An 18,403-nucleotide genomic window follows, 5' to 3' on the forward strand; every position below is an offset into this window, starting at 1 on the left:
ACAGCCCAGGTCCACCCACTCTCTGATATCACTGCGGTAATAAACACCTATTTCTTTAAGGTGCTCTCACTACAGATATTTATATACATACCCATGTATAAACACCCATTTCTTTAAATTACTCTCACATGACACCTCCCCCCCAAGAAAAAAAAACACCATCAACTTCGAGATGGTTTCATTTTTCACCTTTTCACTATCCTTTAAGAAAAGCACACAGTAATTATACTTTTCAATTCAAAAAACAACACACGCAAACAGGTATAATAATATAGTCCTTTTTTTTTTCTTCCTCCAATTGGAATCCTTCACGATTGACAGTCTCTTTGAACAAGAAGGTCTCTGCAAGATCTGTCCATTTCTCTCCACCTCAGCATTTCTCTTTAAAGTCATATACTTTAGTTCAATTTGATCACAGAGCCCCTTGCAACCTTGCAATTCTCCAACATAGGAGCATTTCTTATCACAGTTTTCAGGTAGTCAAATGCATGTTGAAACTCCGCTGCCCACTGAAATTTTTGACATTTCTTCAGCAAGTCCATCAGTGGAGCAACCACGCTATAAAATTTTTTTACAAATGTTTGATCAAATCCACTCATGCCAAGAAATCACATTATTTCCCTTCGTCTCGAGGGTATCAAAAACTCCTCAAGGAAAGTGACTTGGGCTTTTCCAAATTCACTTTTGGCTAGGTTTACTACGAAACCCCCTCCTGAAGTCGATCAAATAACTCCATCAGATGTTTTACATGTTCATTCCATGTCTGGCTGAAAATTACCAGATCGTCGATGTATACCGCACAATTGGGTAATCCTGAAATGACTTTGTTAGTTAACCATTGAAATATGGCTTGGCCATTTTTCATGCCAAATGGCATAACTTTGAATTGGTATATACCATCTGGAGTCACAAAAGCTGAAATCTCCTTCGCCCTTTCGGATAAAGGAACCTGCCAGTAACCTTTAAGTAATCCAATAATGTAATTTCTGATTTCTCACTCACCAATTTTTCCTCAATCAATTTAAGTGGTCCTCTTACTTCATGACCAAAAATTAGTTCGAAAGGACTCAATTTGGTCGACTCATTAGGTGCATCCCTAATTGCAAATAGTACAAATGGAGTTCCTTTATACCACCCCTCAGGATAATCTTGACAATGAGCCCTCAACGTTGTCTTTAATGTCTGATGCCACCTTTCTAATGCTCTCTGCGATTCTGGATGGTACGCAGTTGATTTAAATTGTTTTATTCCTAAGCTATCCATAACGTCTTTGAATAACCTTGATGTAAAATTTGATCCTTGATCCGATTGTATTTCTGTGGGTTGTCCATACGAGTAAAGAATTCAAGTAATTCCTCCACAATCTTTTTAGCTGTAATATTACATACTGGAATGGCCTCTGGAAACCTAGTAGACACATCCATTATCATCAAAAGATATTGATTCCCACTTTTCTTTTTAGGAAGCGGTCCTACGCAATCAATTAGTACCCTTGTAAAAGGTTCCTCAAATGCTGGAATGGGTATTCAGGGTGTTGGTTTTATCACTGATTGAGGTTTCCCTATCACTTGACATGTGTGACATGATTGACAAAATGTAACTACATCTTTATGTAGTCCAGGCCAATAAAAATGTTTTTGTATTTTAGCTTGAATTTTCCTTATTCCCAAAAACCTCCCATTGGTAACTCATGTGCAATGTGCAAGACCTCCTTTCCATACCCTACAGGCAATACTACTTGATGAACTTCTGCCCACTTTTCATCCGCCTGCATATGTAAAGGTCTCCATTTTCTCATCAAGACATAATTCTTACGGTAATAACTCTCTGGTATACACTCAGATTCCTCTTCCGTGTATGCTTTCTGAGACATCCGTTTTATTTCTATATCATTCTGTTGTAACTCCGCCAATTTTCCTGAACTATAAATATCCACCTCATCCTCCACCTGTTCTTGTTCTTTTTCAACCATCTGATCAAAAATCGTTTCTGATAATTGCACTTCAACTTCATCTTCACTCTCTGATTTCTCCTTTTGTCTTAACCTGTGACTTTGCGACCTTGTTACTACACAATCTGTAAAAATCCCAGGATATTCGTCTTTCAACACTTCAGTTGTCTTATTTTCCACTAGCTTATCAGCCACAGTAGGCATCAATCCCTGTGATCCATCTATATCCATCTATATCATTACCCAAGATAAACTGTATTCCTGGACAAGATAGTTTCTCTATTACTCCCACAATCGCTTCACCACTCTTCACTGGTTCACTTCCAACCTTACCTTATATAATGGGGCACTACTTCTCTCACCCTGAATTCCACATATTGCCACCTTTTCTGGCAACATTCTTCCCAAACTACTTAACTCCTCATCTCTTACCATTAAAGATTGACCAGCTCCCGTATCTCTTAAAATTGTGACTTCTTTACCTGCTCCTCCTGATTACACGTGGGTAAACTTTACCCATACAAGTAAATTATTTCAAGAGATCTGGCACCTTCTTACCAATCACCTCTTGATCAGGCTGCACAAGCTTTTGCACCTCCTTCGCTTCACTTGGGCTTTCCTTTACCACTTTAACAAACCCCACTGTCTTATCCTGTTTTACCACATCAGCCTTCCCAGTGCTTTTCTTCAGCCACCAACACTGTGATTTTACATGGCCTACGTTATTACAGTGAAAACATTTGAAATTTTTCATTTCTTTTCCACCCTCCTGGATTTTTTTAAAATCTGGGTTACACTCTCCTTATTATCTCCCATCAGATCACCTTTACCTTTACCACTTGAGTATTTCTCATGTCCCCAGTTTCTATCCCTCACCGGCTGAAACTGATGTCAGAAACCAAGCTTTGATTTGAAATGAAAATCGCTTATTGTCACGAGTAGGCTTCAAATGAAGTTACTGTGAAAAGTCCCTAGTCGCCACATTACAGCGCCTGTTCGCATACACAGAGGGTGTTACGGGAATTGAACCGTGCTGCTCGCCTGCGTTGGTCTGCTTTCAAAGCCAGCGATTTAGCCCTGGGCTAATTTATGAACTAATTAATAATTATCTGCCATTTCTGCTGCCAATCTCGCAGTTTCAATCCTCTGCTCTTCCACATGAGTTCTCACTACATCACGAATTGAATTTTTAAACTCTGCCAAAAGTATAATTTCTCTGAGAGCTTCATATGTTTGGTCTATTTTCAAAGCCCTTATCCAGCTATCAAAATAACTCTGTTTGAGCCTTTCAAACTCCATGTATGTTTGACCAAATTCTTTCCTTAACTTTCTAAACCTTTGTCTGTAGGCTTCAGGCACTAGTTCATATGCACCTAAGATGGATTTTTTCACCTCCTCATACGTCCCAAATACCTCCTCCGGTAGTGATGCAAACTAGCCCTACCTACCAGCTTTGTTTGAATCAGTAATACCCACATGTCCCATGGCCATTTCATTTGTTTAGCTATCTTCTCAAATGAAATGAAAAAGGCTTCTATCTCCTTCTCATCAAACCTTGGCAATGCTTGGACATATTTAAAAATATCCCCACCAAGCCTTCAAGTTTGATGTTCTTTCTCACTATCCTCATCACTATCACCAAATTGTATGTTTCCCTTTACATCTGCTAATTTTAACTGACTGTCATGCTTCATGGACATTTTCTGAAGTTCAAACTCTCTTTCATTATCTTTTTACCTGATCTGTATCTCCCTTTCTCTTTCTTTTTGTTTTGCTAGGGCTATTTTTTATTTTCACCTTTCTTCTCTTTCCTTTTCTTTTTCCTCTCTCTCTATTTTTCTTCCCGCTCTATCACTCTCTCTTTCTTTTTCCTCTCTTTCATATTCAAGCTGCTTTAATTCTTTCTCGTGTTCCATTCGTTTAATTTGTAACTGAAGTTTTGCCATTTCCAATGAGTCAAACTGTATCTCAGGCAACTTTAAATGCTTCGCCACCGCCATAATGACTGCATCTTTTCGCATTTTGTCAGGTAATGTTAAGTGCAATGTTTTTGTCAAATCTAACAGTCTGCTTTTAGTCTCTGTCTGTAAGGTACTGCGTGTGACCGTCTCCACCCCCAAAAACTTCAGAGCCTCTGAAAGAGCTATTGTCCACAACACACTCCCCACTTAAACTAGAATACCCCACCTGAAAAGCAACCACAATATGCTCACCCCTCACTGTCTTTATGTTCACTAAGCTAATCTGATAGCTGGACATTTATCCACCTCGAGTCCCCAATTTGTTATGCGCCAGGGATTAGAGAACCCCAAAGAGTATCATAGAGTTCATCTGACTCACAACTTTTAACATATTGAGCTTTGGAGAGCACACGGCCCACTCTACAGGTGTACAGCAGAAATTGAAAAGTATTTTTTAAAGCAAAACAATGTTTATTCTATGAACTCAAGTTAACCTTTTTAAAACATACAGTGAACATCTTAGCAACCATCAATTCAAATACAACCCCCAAAGACTACAACACTGAGTAATCCTTTAAGCTTTCCTTTTAACATCCATACGACTTAAAAACAAAACCTTTAACAGAAGCACATCAGGTTAAAGTCACCACTGAAAACATTTATGATTCTTAATTCACCAAATGATCAAGAGATAGTATTTTCATGGCAGAGAGATCAACAGTACACCTGGCTTCAGCTCCATCACTGAAAACAAAAGTAAAACACACCCTGCAGCAAACAGCCTAAAACGAAAGTAATAAGCTGACACCCGCTCTCTGATATCACTGCTGTAATAAACACCCATTTCTTAAAGGTACTCTTACTACAGATATTTATATACATACCCATTTATAATGACCCATTTTGTAAAGATACTCTCGCATGACATGCAATTGAAATATTACAGAACACATTGGCTATGAATCTTTCTGCAATGCATCATTGATTCGAAATAGCTCTGAGTCGACGGGACCCACCTCAATTCACTCATGGCTAGAATGTTGAAAATAAGTTCAAAACATTTTTTTAAAGTCTCTATTTCTATCTCTAGTTGGAAACTGTGAGTGAGATGGAATATAATGGTACAGTGCTGTGACATAGATCCTAGCCGGTGTTCCTGTTTCAAAATTTATCATCATTGGCGCAAAGTAATCTTTTAAATATTGCAGTCCAATCTGGGTGCGATGATGGAAATCCAGTACCTAATTCCACTTTATTGCTATATTGGCCCCTGGCAGCCTCCCCAAGGCTGCATTCATCATCATTTCCTGCATGAAGGAGCTCTGACGAGTGGAGCTCTTCAGTACAAGAGGAGATTTGGGCACCATTTTTAAATGGTGCCCTGATTTCCTGATGCAATGCCCGGACCTCCCAACTCACCTATAAGGGGATCCTCTGGCACACACACCCCCCTCCCCACCCACCGCCTCATTTGGGCAGGACACCCCGGGTCCTGTCCCCAGCATGGGCAAAATGCCAACTAGGCACTTTAGCACTGCCAGCCTGGCAGCCTGGTAGTGTCCCTGTAAGCCAGACAGTTGCCCTGTCAGCCTTGCAGTGCCACCTTGGCACCTTGGCTGTGCCAGGCTGATACCCGACTGACACTGCCATGTGCCAAGTGGCACTGTGAGGGTTGCAGGTTGGCAGTGCCAAGGTGCCTGGGTGACATCAGCAGTGCCTGTGTGCCACCCAGCCCAGATACCAGTCACCCACGAGTCTCCAATTGCCTGGGAGACCCCTCATGTGCACTTCTGTGTGGTTCCGTTTGTGGGGACCAGTGCTAAACTATGCGTGACTGGGGTCTCCTTGGTGAGGCCAATAGATCCCAGGAGCTGGTTCAATCTGATGTTGGCAGAGTTAAGTTGACCTTTAAACTCACTGAACTCTGCTAGTCTGGGTCCTGCCCATTGTGGGCGGGATCCAGCTTGCAAAGTCTTGCAAGATCTTGTTAGATCTCATGAAGTGTCACGACCATCGGGGAGCCAAGAACAGGCATCTCCTGGGATCCACCAGCCACTTCCCATCCCAATTCCGGGAGGATGAGGCTGGTAAGTCATGCCCCTCAAGTTTATTTGAGAATGTGGGAGATCAGCCAGTAATAGTGAAGTCAAGAGGTAACCAAAGTGTGAATGTGGGTTTCAGCACCAGAAGAGTTGAAACTGGACAACGGTTGGGTGATGTTATAGATGCGGGAATCGGCAGTCTTAGTGATGACCCAATTATGGAGTCAGGAAATTATCTTGTGGCCAACTATGACACCAAGATTGTGAACACATGGTTGCCAGAGCGAAGGATGTAATTGGTCGCTGGGAACAGAATTTGGAATAGGCACTGAAAACAATGGCCTCAATCTTTCCAACATTTAACTGTAGAAAATGTCTGTTCATCCAGCACTGTGTGTCAGATAAAGAGTCGGATCATTTAGGAACAGTGGAGGAATTAAGAGAGGTGGCGGTGACGTAAAGCTGCTGCCATCAGTGGACACATGAAAGCTAATTCTATGCTTTCGATGATGTCGCCAAGGGGCAGCATGTAGATGAGAACTGGACAGTGGGGGGGAAAGGATATATCCTTGTGGGACACCAGAGGTAACAACACAGGAATGGGAAAAGGAGCCACTGTTCGTGATAACCACCAAAAATTGCAAAAGTTTTAGAACCGCTAAGAAATTATTTTCAGATGTAACAGTGCAGTAAGCAGCAAATTAATTCCACAAAACAGTTAGAAAATATGGGGGGGAAACAAGCTCTGGAAAGAGCAACTGCACTTGTTTTGTAACTAGCAATGACAGATAGAGCTGACAACCTGAGAGTTCAATATTTTTTACTTGATCGACAGATTAGCGTACTAGCTTCTGCAGTTTTTAGAGCTTCGAAACAATGGACTTCCACAGTGATTATGATGACACTTCAGAAGCACATAAGACGACAAGAAAATTCAGGGTTACATTTTCTTTAGCCTGCAAGCAATGGGGGCACAAGATCAATTGGGGATTCATGACCTTGAGCTGAAAGATTTTACAACTGCCGACAATTTCGGGAACTTGTACAAATCCTTGATTTGAGGATGAACTGCAGGTGGGATTGGGAACTTGAGGGAGTTTTCATCTTTAGCTAAATGCTCGCAAGTCTGCAGAGCACCAGGGAGCTCAAACCTGGAGAATCCTCTGAAGTTGAAACTGGGTAATACGTCCAAGAGAAAGAAATAGCAATGGCTGGAATTTAATGCCGTCCTCTGTGGCATGTTTGGTGGCAGGGGGTTATTTAATCAAGTGGGCAGTTGCTGCCTCCAGCTCGATAAAGTTTGTGGCAGGAAGGTCTGTGGATGACCGTCTGGCCCCTTGGCTAATTTTGGTCCTTAAGAGGACAATTTTTAAAAAAAGTTTGTTGTTCTTGGTAAGGCATTCTTAGTGAGTACTCAATGTTTACATAACAAGGAGCTATTTCACATACGGTGAGACAAATATAAAACACAGACAAGAGTTGCTTGTTTAAGATGCATCACAAGCAAGGGTTCAATTCAGCAGACTTTTTAAAACTTCCCTTGTGCACAATTTCACCCCTTTAAAGATTTACCACCTTTAAAGAGGACGGACCAAACGTGGTGATAATTCCTGGTCATCTTACCAGAGGAAACCAATTAAGAGGCCACCTCCAGGAATAGCATCCATCTAAGGACGGTTGGCATGAGAGGCGCCTGACTGATCCAATTAAATGACTTACGGCATTGTCGGCACCTCAGTAGGGAGAAGTGGGTGCTGCTGCAACAGACAAGAGAACATTGTAGCATCTCAAGATGGAAATACCATCAAAATAATTACAAAATATTTAAAATTGTTTGTGGACATAGAATCATAGAATTTACAGTGCAGAAGGAGGCTATTCTGACCATCAAGGCTGCACCGGTTCTTTGAAAGAGCACCCTACTCTACCTCCACTCTATCCCTGTAATCCAGTAACTCCACCTAACCTTTTTGGACACTAAGCATGGCCAATCCACCTAACACGCACATATTTGGACTGTGGGAGGAAACCGGAGCACCCAGAGTAAACCCAGCCAGGCACGGGGAGAATGTGCAGCCTCCGCACAGACAGTGACCCAAGGCAGGAATCGAACCTGGGACCCTGGAGCTGTGAAGAAACAGTGCTAACCAGTGTGCTACCTGGCCGCACACACATAGCTGCAAGGTCATCATTATGGAAGGGGGAAGGTCTCCACAGGATGTGACTCTGGTTGAAGTGGCAGAGGGGCGTGGGGATAAATAAAGAAGGTTTTTCTGGCCACTCCCAAGCTGACTTACAGTGTGCAGCCCATCCACAGATGGAACGATCCCAGCAGCTTCACAGATCTGATCCCAAGAAGCCAGTTTGTCTGAACTAATTTTCCATTCGGGGCGACACGGTGACAGAGTGGCTAGCACTGTTGCTTCACAGCACCAGGGACTCGGGTTCAGTTCCGGCCTTGGATGATTGTGTGGAGTTTTCAAGTTCGCTCCGTGTCTTTTGTGGGTTTCCTCCGGGTGTTCCAGTTTCCTCCCAAACTCCAAAGGTGCGCAGGTGAGTGGATTAGCCATGCAAAATTGCTCCTTAGTAATCAAAGGCGCTGGGTTACAAGAATAGGGTGAGGGAATTGGCCTAGGCAGGGTGCTCTCTTAGAGGGTCAGACCAGGCTCAATGGGCCTCCTTCAGCACTGAAGGGATTCTATGAAGATTCTACCTGCATCTGCTGGCCTTTGATAAAATTGACTGCAGTTGAAACTGCATTGGGTAATTATCCCATAAACTATTCTGCATATTCTCCCAACCCCACCACTGTGCGCGGCTTGTCCAATTCTGCCATTTATGTCAAACATTGACCAAAAATCATAATTATAATACAAGAAGACAACCTGAGTGATGTATGTCTCAATATTTCCCCGTTCTTTCTTTGTGGTTAACTTCTCCGAAGCCCATTGCACTTTCTTTAGAGTGCGCCCACATTATAGAATTTCGAGACACTGGCTGCATGATTTAGCTTTCTCCCAACAAATGTTTGGGAAGTATCATATGATGTGATCTCTGGAGCTGAGAGCAGAATAACTGGCAAAGTTAACACTGAATTTGAGAACATCAACATCTTATCAATGGAACTAGGCTTTGTCAATGGCAGGCTGATAAAGTGGCATTATCATTTCCCATGTTCTCATTTTAAAATAGGAAAATAATCCATCTATAGCAGCCATCCAGGATATAAACCAATATCAGCAGAAAAACAGATGAATGCTTAATGTATCGATATTATGTTGCTACGGTTTGTGGTTGCAGAGAAAGCAGTATAATAAACTGGTTAATCCCTGCAATGAAATAGCAGACCAACACCATCTCATGTAAATAAGTTCATATAATTAATCTGCGGTAGTAATTTTTAGTTATAAATTGCAAATGTCAATTTTGATCGATGGAACGTTTGGAAACTGATGTCCCCCATTTTAAAGAAGCTTCATATAAACCATTTAGGAACAACAGATTCAGACAGTCAGTCCCTCAGATTTGCTGATGATTTCATTTAGTTCATGGCTGATCTGTGTTTCATGTTTCCCACAGGAAAATGGGAGACAGGATAACCTCTCTCTGACAATTGCCGGTCAATCAGCAACCCGCAGGTCCCAATTGTCAAAACGCCACCGAGTGCTGGAACTTCAGTTGGCCGAAACTGTGGGTAATTTGAGCGGAATTACTGGAGTCATTCAGGGAGGCCCTTGTTGTGATATGGGCTTTTTAATGATTCAATGCTGAGATCTTGTATGTTTAAACATGAACCATTAATGTTTAATTATTTACTGATCCCAGGTCTGCTGCCATGAAGGTAAGCTGCTAACAGAGTTGGCCTCGGTGCCACGCATTGCCGGTGACACATCCTGTGCCTGTAGCCTCTGGGACTCCACCAATTGGCTATGGACCTGCTGGAGTGTTGCTGACATCTCTCATTGAATTTCCCGGCCGCTCCCTGACATTTCCATAAACCGCGGGATAGCCTATTCCAGTGCCTCAGCATCTCACCGGGACCCAGCTGGAACCTGGGATCCAGCAGCCCTCCGACTGCCAACTCACCAGGGCATTCCTGCCTCCACCTGATTACATCACCAGATTGTGCCACAGCAGCCTGTCCACTAATGTTGCCCACCAAGGTACATGTCTCTGTATCGGTGGAGGGTGGGGATGACAGCTGTGACGCATCGATTGTGGAATCCTTGGAGCTCTCCTCCAAAATGGTTTCATGGGAGGGTGCCGTTGGCTGGAGGACCTGCAGGAGAATAAATACGGTGGTCAGTGGGATGGATGGGCCAGCCTGTATGGTAATAACAACTTACCTCTGACAAGTCCTCTGGGTGGGGCCCGGTGGATCCTCACATCTGCACCGATCTCCTTATTGGTGATCTGTCTGTCCTCAGCCACTGCCGTAAACTCCAGAGCCCGTACCTCGAAGGCCGTGAGGATTCTTATGTCCGGCACCCCTCCGCTAGCCTGGGCCGTCTCCCGATGATTGTGGGACAGCTTATCCTACGGAGATAAAGAGGGCATTGTTAGCCGCAAATGTGGTTCACATTAGTCGGGGCTAGGGGTGTGGTGTGGAGGGAGGTTTGGAGGGGTGAAGAGTTGATGGGTGAAGGGAGGAGGGGTGCAGGATATGGGGTGAAAGGAGGGGGGTGAAGGGTAGGTTTCGGAGGTAAGTGAAAGGTTAGGAGTGCTGATTTGGGGAAAGTTTTGGGGGGGTAAACTCACTGTGTCACCCAGTGTAGGTCGTTGACCTTCTTGTGGCACTGGAGGCCAGTCCTCCTGGTCATGCTGCCCGGCCGCTGCCACTTAATCCCAGGCGGCACTGACTACCCTGTGGCTCACTCTCCTGGACACTCAGTGGAAAAGAGATCCCTCCTGACAGAATCTCGGATCCTCCCCAGGTCCACATCTAACCTTGGACCGGTCATCTTGGTGCCATGGCTGCGAGCTAAGTGGGGTTGGTTGTGTACGTGCTGTTTAAGCGCATCCCAACCTTGTTAGCATGGGGTTGGTAACCGTGGTCCCAGCAAATCAGCTAGTCAGCCTTCGGTCCCAGTGAGTTAGCTGGGGAGTGAAGCCCTTTGGGCCCTTGTTAAGTGGATCAATTAATGTATTGCATTACCGGCCGAGCCCCGGGAAGCTCGTGGCAGTGCCCACTAGCAACCACACTTAGAAATCTTTCTGGAGAATTGCACCCATGGGCGGGATTCTCCGATCCACCGCTGGGTCAGAGAATCACCGGGGGGCGGTGTGAATCCCGCCCCGCCGCTCCAACGCCGGCTGCCAAATTCTCTGGCACCAGTTTTCGGGCAGTGGCATGGATCGCGCCGCACCGGTCGGGAGCTGTTGGTAGCGGCCGCCCTGGCAATTCTCCGGGCCCCGGTGGGCCAAGCGGCCGCTCGTTTCCGGCCAGTCCTGCCGCCGTGAAACAGACATGGTCCATCCCGGTGGGACCTGGCTTGGAGGGCGGCGAGCGGAGTCCTCGGGCGAGCGCAGGGGGATCCGTCTCTGGGTGGGTCCCCCACAAGGCCTGGCCCACGATCGGGGCCCACCGATCTGCAGGCGGGCCTGTGCCATGACGGCACTCTTTCCTTCTGTGCCGGCCTCTGTAAGGCTCCGCCATGGCCGGTGCGGAGAAGAAACCCCCTGTGCATGCACAGGAAACACGACATGTGCCAGAACACGCCGGCGGATCTGCACATGTGCCAACACACTCCGGCCCACGGCGGCCCTTCGGCACCGGTTGGCGCAGTGCCAACACCTCCGGCACCGGCCTAGCCCCCAGAAGTGAGGAGGATTCCGCAAATTCCGGGCGGCCCGACGCCGGAGTGGTTCACGCCGCTCTTGGCGCCAGTGTTGGGCTGCCTCACCAATTGCAGGAGAATCCCGGCCATAATCTCTGTGCTGCTGCACAACCTGATTTTAATCAGACCACAATAAGTTTGGAAAGGGGCTTTGAATATACAAATTGCAAGGGAAACTGAAACCAAGAACTGACAGCAAAAATATTGCGATCAATTTCTCCACAGCCTAAGTGTAAAAAAAGATTCTGATTTTCCCTCCCCCACACCTCCCCATTCTACAGGCACACCTGTCAACCGGGGCAGTTTTGGTTGTCAGGTTGATTAATTGTGTCTATCTTTGCTTTATTGCTGCATCAAATTGTATTGACATAACTCTGACTCCATCAATTGGAGAAAACATGTCAATTATGATATGTAAATGATCTCTAGTATTAAAGTGCCTGTTGATTCCTGTAGCGCACAGGAGGAATTCTGAGAGAGCAGGCACAGCAACAATTGCTTTAAACACGCACGGCCATTATTCTCTGTGAGAAAACCTCCTTCTGATAACAGCACTATTTTTCTGCCGGCTGTAACAGGAAGTAGTAATACTGTGACTGAATTCCGCACTTCTTATGAGTTTTCTAATGCTGTTGTCACAGGGTTTTCCCCAATCTCTGATCCCTGACGCCATGGAACTCCCTCATGATCATTGGAAATCCTCAGGACTGGTTGACGAGGGAAAATCAATTGGCTGCGGTATTAGCCGTAATTCTCTCTTTTATTTTAATATTATTACTAATTGATGTACTAATTAATGTACAATAAAACAGCCATTTGGCCTGATAAAAGGAAAATATATCTGACAATTTATTTTATTTCAGTGTTTATTATTCATTCATGGGATGTGAACACCATTGCCAAGACCAACATTCATTCCGCATTCCAGTTTACCATTGAGAAGGTGGTGGACCTGTGTGCTAGCTATTTGATCACAATCAGTGAAGAGTTTTCTCCCTGATTCCCATTGACTTCAATTATGCCAGTGCTCCTTAATGTCAAGGGCAATCGGTGTCACTTCAATGCTTGAATTCAGCTGCTTTGTCCATGTTTGGATGGGGCTCCATATTGAAATCCAGAGCCAAGTAGCCCTGATGTAAACCAGATTGAGCATCAGTGAGCAGGTGATTGGTAAGTAAATGCCACTTGACACAATGGCGACGATATCTTCCACTGCTTTATTGATGATTGTGGACTCATTTGGCAGTAAATGGCTGGATTGAATTTCTCTTGTTTTGTGTGGAGAGGACATATTTTCTGCATTGTTGGATAGAAGCCAGTGGATTTCTGTACTGGAGCAGCTTGGGTCAGGGGTGTTGGCTCGAGACCTGGGCTACAGCCAAGATGTTGTCAAGATCCATAACCTTTTTTGTATCCAGTGCGTTCAGCCATTTCCTTAAATCACATGGAGTGAATCAATTTGGCTGAAACCTGGGGCTGGATTCACTGCCAGCAGGATGCTCGGCTTTGCCGGCGGCCCGGGGGTTTCCCGACGGCCTGGGGTTGCCCCACAATGGAAAACCCTATTGACCAGCCGGCGAAATGGAGTATCCCGCCGGCGTGCTGAACCAGAATCTGGCGCGGCAGGACGAAGAATCCAGCTCCTGGTTTTTGTTTTGCTGAGGTCCTCAGGAGGAAGCCAAGATGATTATTCCCTTGACAGTTATGGCAGAAGATGGTTGCAAATGCTGCAACCTTGTCTTTGAAATGCTGGCTCCTTCATCATTGAGGATGACGATGCTCTGGAGCCTCCTTCCCTTGTTGGTTGTTTAATTGTCCACCACCTTTTACAACTGGATGAGGCAGAACAGCAGAGTTTTTATCTTGTCTGTTCATTGTGAAATTGGTTAGCTCTCTCTATTGCATGCTGCTTATGCTGCGGAGCAATCTAGTAATCCTGTGCTATTGCTTCATCCAGTTGGCACCTAATGTTTAGGTGCTATCCCTTGCACCTCTTATACTCTTCATTGAACCGGAGATGACCCCTAGGCTTGATGGTAATGGGAGAGATAGGGGTATGCCAGGCCATGAGATTACAGATTTTGATTAAATACAGTTCTGCTGCTGCTGATATCCCATCGTGCCTTAGTGATGCCCAGTTTTGAGCTGCTAGATCTGATGTGGATTTATCGTATTTCGCACAGTGGTAGTGCCACACAACACGATGGAGGCTATCCTCCATGTAACAATGGGAATTCATCTCCACAAAGTCTGTGCAGTGGTCACTTCTACCAATACTGTCATGGACAGATGCATCTGTTTTGGTAATTTGCTGAGGGTGAAATCATGCCGCCTTTTACCTCTTGTTGGCTCTTTCAGCACCTACTGTCGGCCCAGTCTGCCAAATATGTCCTGTAGGACTCCGCCACATTGTCAGTAGTGATGACAGTCATTGCAGTTTGACACCCAGAGTGCATTCTGCTCCCTTGCTTCCTTCAGAACTTCTTCCAAGTGCTGTTCAACATGGAAGAGTATTAGAATCATAGAATTTAGTGCAGAAGGAGGCCATTCGGCCCATCGAGTCTGCACCAGGCCTTGCAACGAGCACCCCACTTAAGCCCACACCTCCATGTAACCCAGTAACCCCGCCTAATCTTTTTGGACACCAAGGGCAATTTATCATGACCAATCCACCGAACCTCCACTTCTTTGGACTGTGGGAGAAAATCAGAACACCCGGAGGAAGCCCACGCAGACTCAGGGAGAGCATGCAGACTCTGCCCAGACAGTGACCAAGCCGGGAATCGAACCTGAGACCCTGGAGCTGTGATGCAACTGTGCTAACCACTGTGCTACCATGCTGCCCAATATTGATTCAATAGCTGAGGGAATGGAGTAGATGTTAATCAGCAGAGCGTTTCCTTTTCCATGTTTGACCTGATGAATTCATGGCACCCAAGTCCATGTTGGGCAGCATGGGGCGGCATGGGGGCACGGTGGTTAGCACTGCTGCCTCACAGCGCCAGGGACCCAGGTTCGATTCCCACCTTGGGTGACTGTGTGGAGTTTGTACATTCTTCCTGTGTCTGTGTGGGTTTCCTCCGGGTGCTCCAGTTTCTCCCACAGTCCACAGATGTGCAGGTTAGGTGATCTGGCCATTCTAAATTGCCCCTTAGGGTGGGGTTGCAGGAATAGAGTAGGGGGTTGGGCCTAGGTAGAATGCCCTTTCGAAGCTCCAGGGTCCCAGGTTCGATTCCCGGCTGGGTCACTGTCTGTGTGGAGTCTGCACGTCCTCCCCGTGTGTGCGTGGGTTTCCTCCGGGTGCTCCGGTTTCCTCCCACAGTCCAAAGATGTGCGGGTTAGGTGGATTGGCCATGCTAAAATTGCCCGTAGTGTAAGGTTAATGGGCGGATTGTTAGGTTACGGGTATACGGGTTACGTGGGTTTAAGTAGGGTGATCATTGCTCGGCACAACATCGAGGGCCGAAGGGCCTGTTCTGTGCTGTACTGTTCTATGTTCTATGTTCTATGAAGGGTTGGGGAAGACTCAATGGACCGAATGGCATCTTTCTGCACTGTACGGATTCTATGTTGAAGATTCCCAGTGCCACTCCCTCCTGACTACACAACTTATTGTGCCACCACCTCCAGTGGGTCTGTCCTGCTGGTGGCACAGGACATACCCAGGGATGGTGATGGAGGAATCTCAGACATTTGGCTGGGTTTTGCCATCTGTAAATGCGATCGCCGGATGACAAATGAAAATGAAAATCGCTTATTGTCACGAGTAGGCTTCAAATGAAGTTACTGTGAAAAGCCCCTAGTCGCCACGTTCCGGCGCCTGTTCGGGGAGGCTGTTACGGGAATTGAACCGTGCTGCTGGTCTGTTTGGTCTGCTTGCAAAGCCAGTGATTTAGCCCAGTGTGCTAAACAGCCCCAAAGTGACATTGCCCCCACTGAGCGCAATTGCAGGTTTATGCTCCTCACCTTATTAGCGATGCAGAATCGGAAGCGACCTCTGATTCACTGTCCCACTTGATGTGCGAGGTTATTTCATTCGGGTGCCACATTTAAAGTGTACCTGCACACAGTCTTCTCCAGGTCTCCAGAACAGGGTAGACCCAGAGAATAAATGGTGCCAAAAGGAAAGAAGAATGCAGCTCCCAGGTTTTCTGGCATTGTTGAGACCCAGCGGGATGTCCTCTAACCCAGTAATGGCCGACGGAGGTCACTGTGTCTTGGGAGGCAGTGTCTTCAGTGGTCAGCACAAACCTGGCACAGAAATGGTCTGCAATCCAGTGCAGGAAAAGGATGAATGATCTCATCTGTTCCGGCATATTCACAAGCCCATCAGGACTTAGCAAAATGGTTAACAGTGAGGTTGAGTGTCCTGGGTTACAGGAAGATATGGACTTGATGGTCAAATGGCGACTGAGTGGCAGATGGAATGTAACCCTGAAACGTGTGAACTGATGCACTTTGGAAGGAGTAATTTGACAAGGAACTATACTATGATAGGTCTGACACTGGGAAGTTCTGAGGAACAAAAGGACTTTGGCGTGTTTGGCAGCAGATCTCTGAAGGCAGAAGGGTAGGTTAATAGGGTGGTGAAGAAGCATATGGGGCACTCATTTTTATCAATCGGGGCATATATTACAAAAGCAGGGAGGTCATGATGGAGCTGTATAGAACTTTGGTGAGGCCACAGCTGGAGCACATAGAACATACAGTGCAGAAGGAGGCCATTCGGCCCATCGAGTCTGCACCAACCTATTTAAGCCCTCACTTCCACCCTATCCCCGTAACCCAATAACCCCTCCTAACCTTTTTTGGACACTAAGGGCAATTTAGCATGGTCAATCCACCTAACCTGCACATCTTTGGACTGTGCGAGGAAACCGGAGCACCCGGAGGAAACCCACGCAGACACGGGGATAAAGTGCAGACTCCACACAGACAGTGACCCAGCGGGTATCGAACCTGGGACCCTAGCGCTGTGAAGCCACAGTGCTATCCACTTGTGCTACCGTGCTACCCACTGAGTACTCTGCAATTCTGGTCACCACATTATAGGAAAGATGTAATTGCACTGGACGGGATGCAGAGAAGATTCCCAGAATGTTGCTTGGGATGGAACATTTAAGTTAGAAGGAGAGATTGGATAGGCTTGGGATGTTTTCTCTGGAGTAGAGAAGACTAAGGAGTGGCTAGATTGAGGTGTACAAGATTATGAGAGGCATGGATAGGGTGGGTAGGGAGTAGCTGTTCCCCATAGTTGAAGGGTCAGTTACGAGGGGATACAAATTCAAAGTGAGTGTTGAGACGTTTAGGGGTGTTTTGAGGAAAATATTTTTACCCAGAGGGTGGTGATAGTCTGGGAGGGTGATAGAGGCGGAATGCCTCACATCCCTTAAAAAGCACCTGGATGAGTACTTGGCATGCCAGAATATGCAAGGCTATGGGCCAAGTGCTGGCAAGTGGGATTAGATGGGCAGTCCAGGGCCTTTTATGCATTGGTGCAGACTCAATGGGCCAAAGGGCCTCTTCTGCACTGTAGTATTCTTTAATTCTGATTCTGTGACACTCACACATTACCAGTTGAAGGCACATTACCACTCACTCACTCACACACACCTTTTCATCTCCATCTGGCCTCATATCCTGTGTACATTGTATCCTTATCTCATCCACTTCATTCACTACCCAGACAAGGTAGAAATCATTATCATCAGTGTTGGTATGTGTCAGACATAGAACATAGAAGCCCAATAGTGCAGAGGATAGCCATTCGGCCCATCGGGTCTGCACCAATCCTCTGAAAGAATTCACGACCTAGGCCCACACCCCTGCCCTATCCCTGTAACCCCACCTAACCTTTGAATACAAAGGGGCAATTTAGCATGGCCAATCCACCTCACCTGCACATCTTCAGATGTTGGACTGTGGTAGGAAACTGGTGCTCCTGGAGGAAATCCACGCAGACACGGGGAAAATGTACAACTCCATACAGACAGTCACCCAAGGTTGGAATCGCACCCGGTTCCCTGGTGCTGCGAGGCATCAATCTTAACAGCTACTCAAGGTTTCTTAAGCATGGTAAGAAACTATAAGATGGCAGAATGGACTTGCTCTGTGGTTGCCTGAGGGATGAGTACGGTGCAGGGTCGTCACTTGGGTTAATGGTGCCCATCTCACCATCGCCACATGCATGAGCCCTGTCCTCTACAGCCCACATGATGGTATACTCCTCAAAGAGATTGAGGGCTTTAATTTCAGCCATTCCACCCCAAGTCTGGGACGGCTCCATCCGATTGTGTTTGCGTTTGTCCATGAAGAGATTGTGAGCAGGTGCCTCATTCAATGTTGTCAGCTTCCACTCACTAGAGTGTGTGCGCTTTCATATCTTTTCCAACATCATTAATGCCGAATCCTGCTTGTGTGAGGAAGGCCGTTTACATGATGTGCTCCTTGATGTTTTCTTCATTCTTCCCTGTTTAAGATTGAGACTAAGGTGTTCACCCGTCTCATCTACTTTATTTTAAGGTGCATAAAGTATTATAAATGTATAGAGATGGGTCATACATCTTCACACTCTATTCATCTGCTGTTATCTGGCAGGATTTCCTATCTATG

Source organism: Scyliorhinus canicula, chromosome 14 (assembly GCF_902713615.1).
Source record: "Scyliorhinus canicula chromosome 14, sScyCan1.1, whole genome shotgun sequence".
Lineage (NCBI taxonomy): Eukaryota > Metazoa > Chordata > Chondrichthyes > Carcharhiniformes > Scyliorhinidae > Scyliorhinus > Scyliorhinus canicula.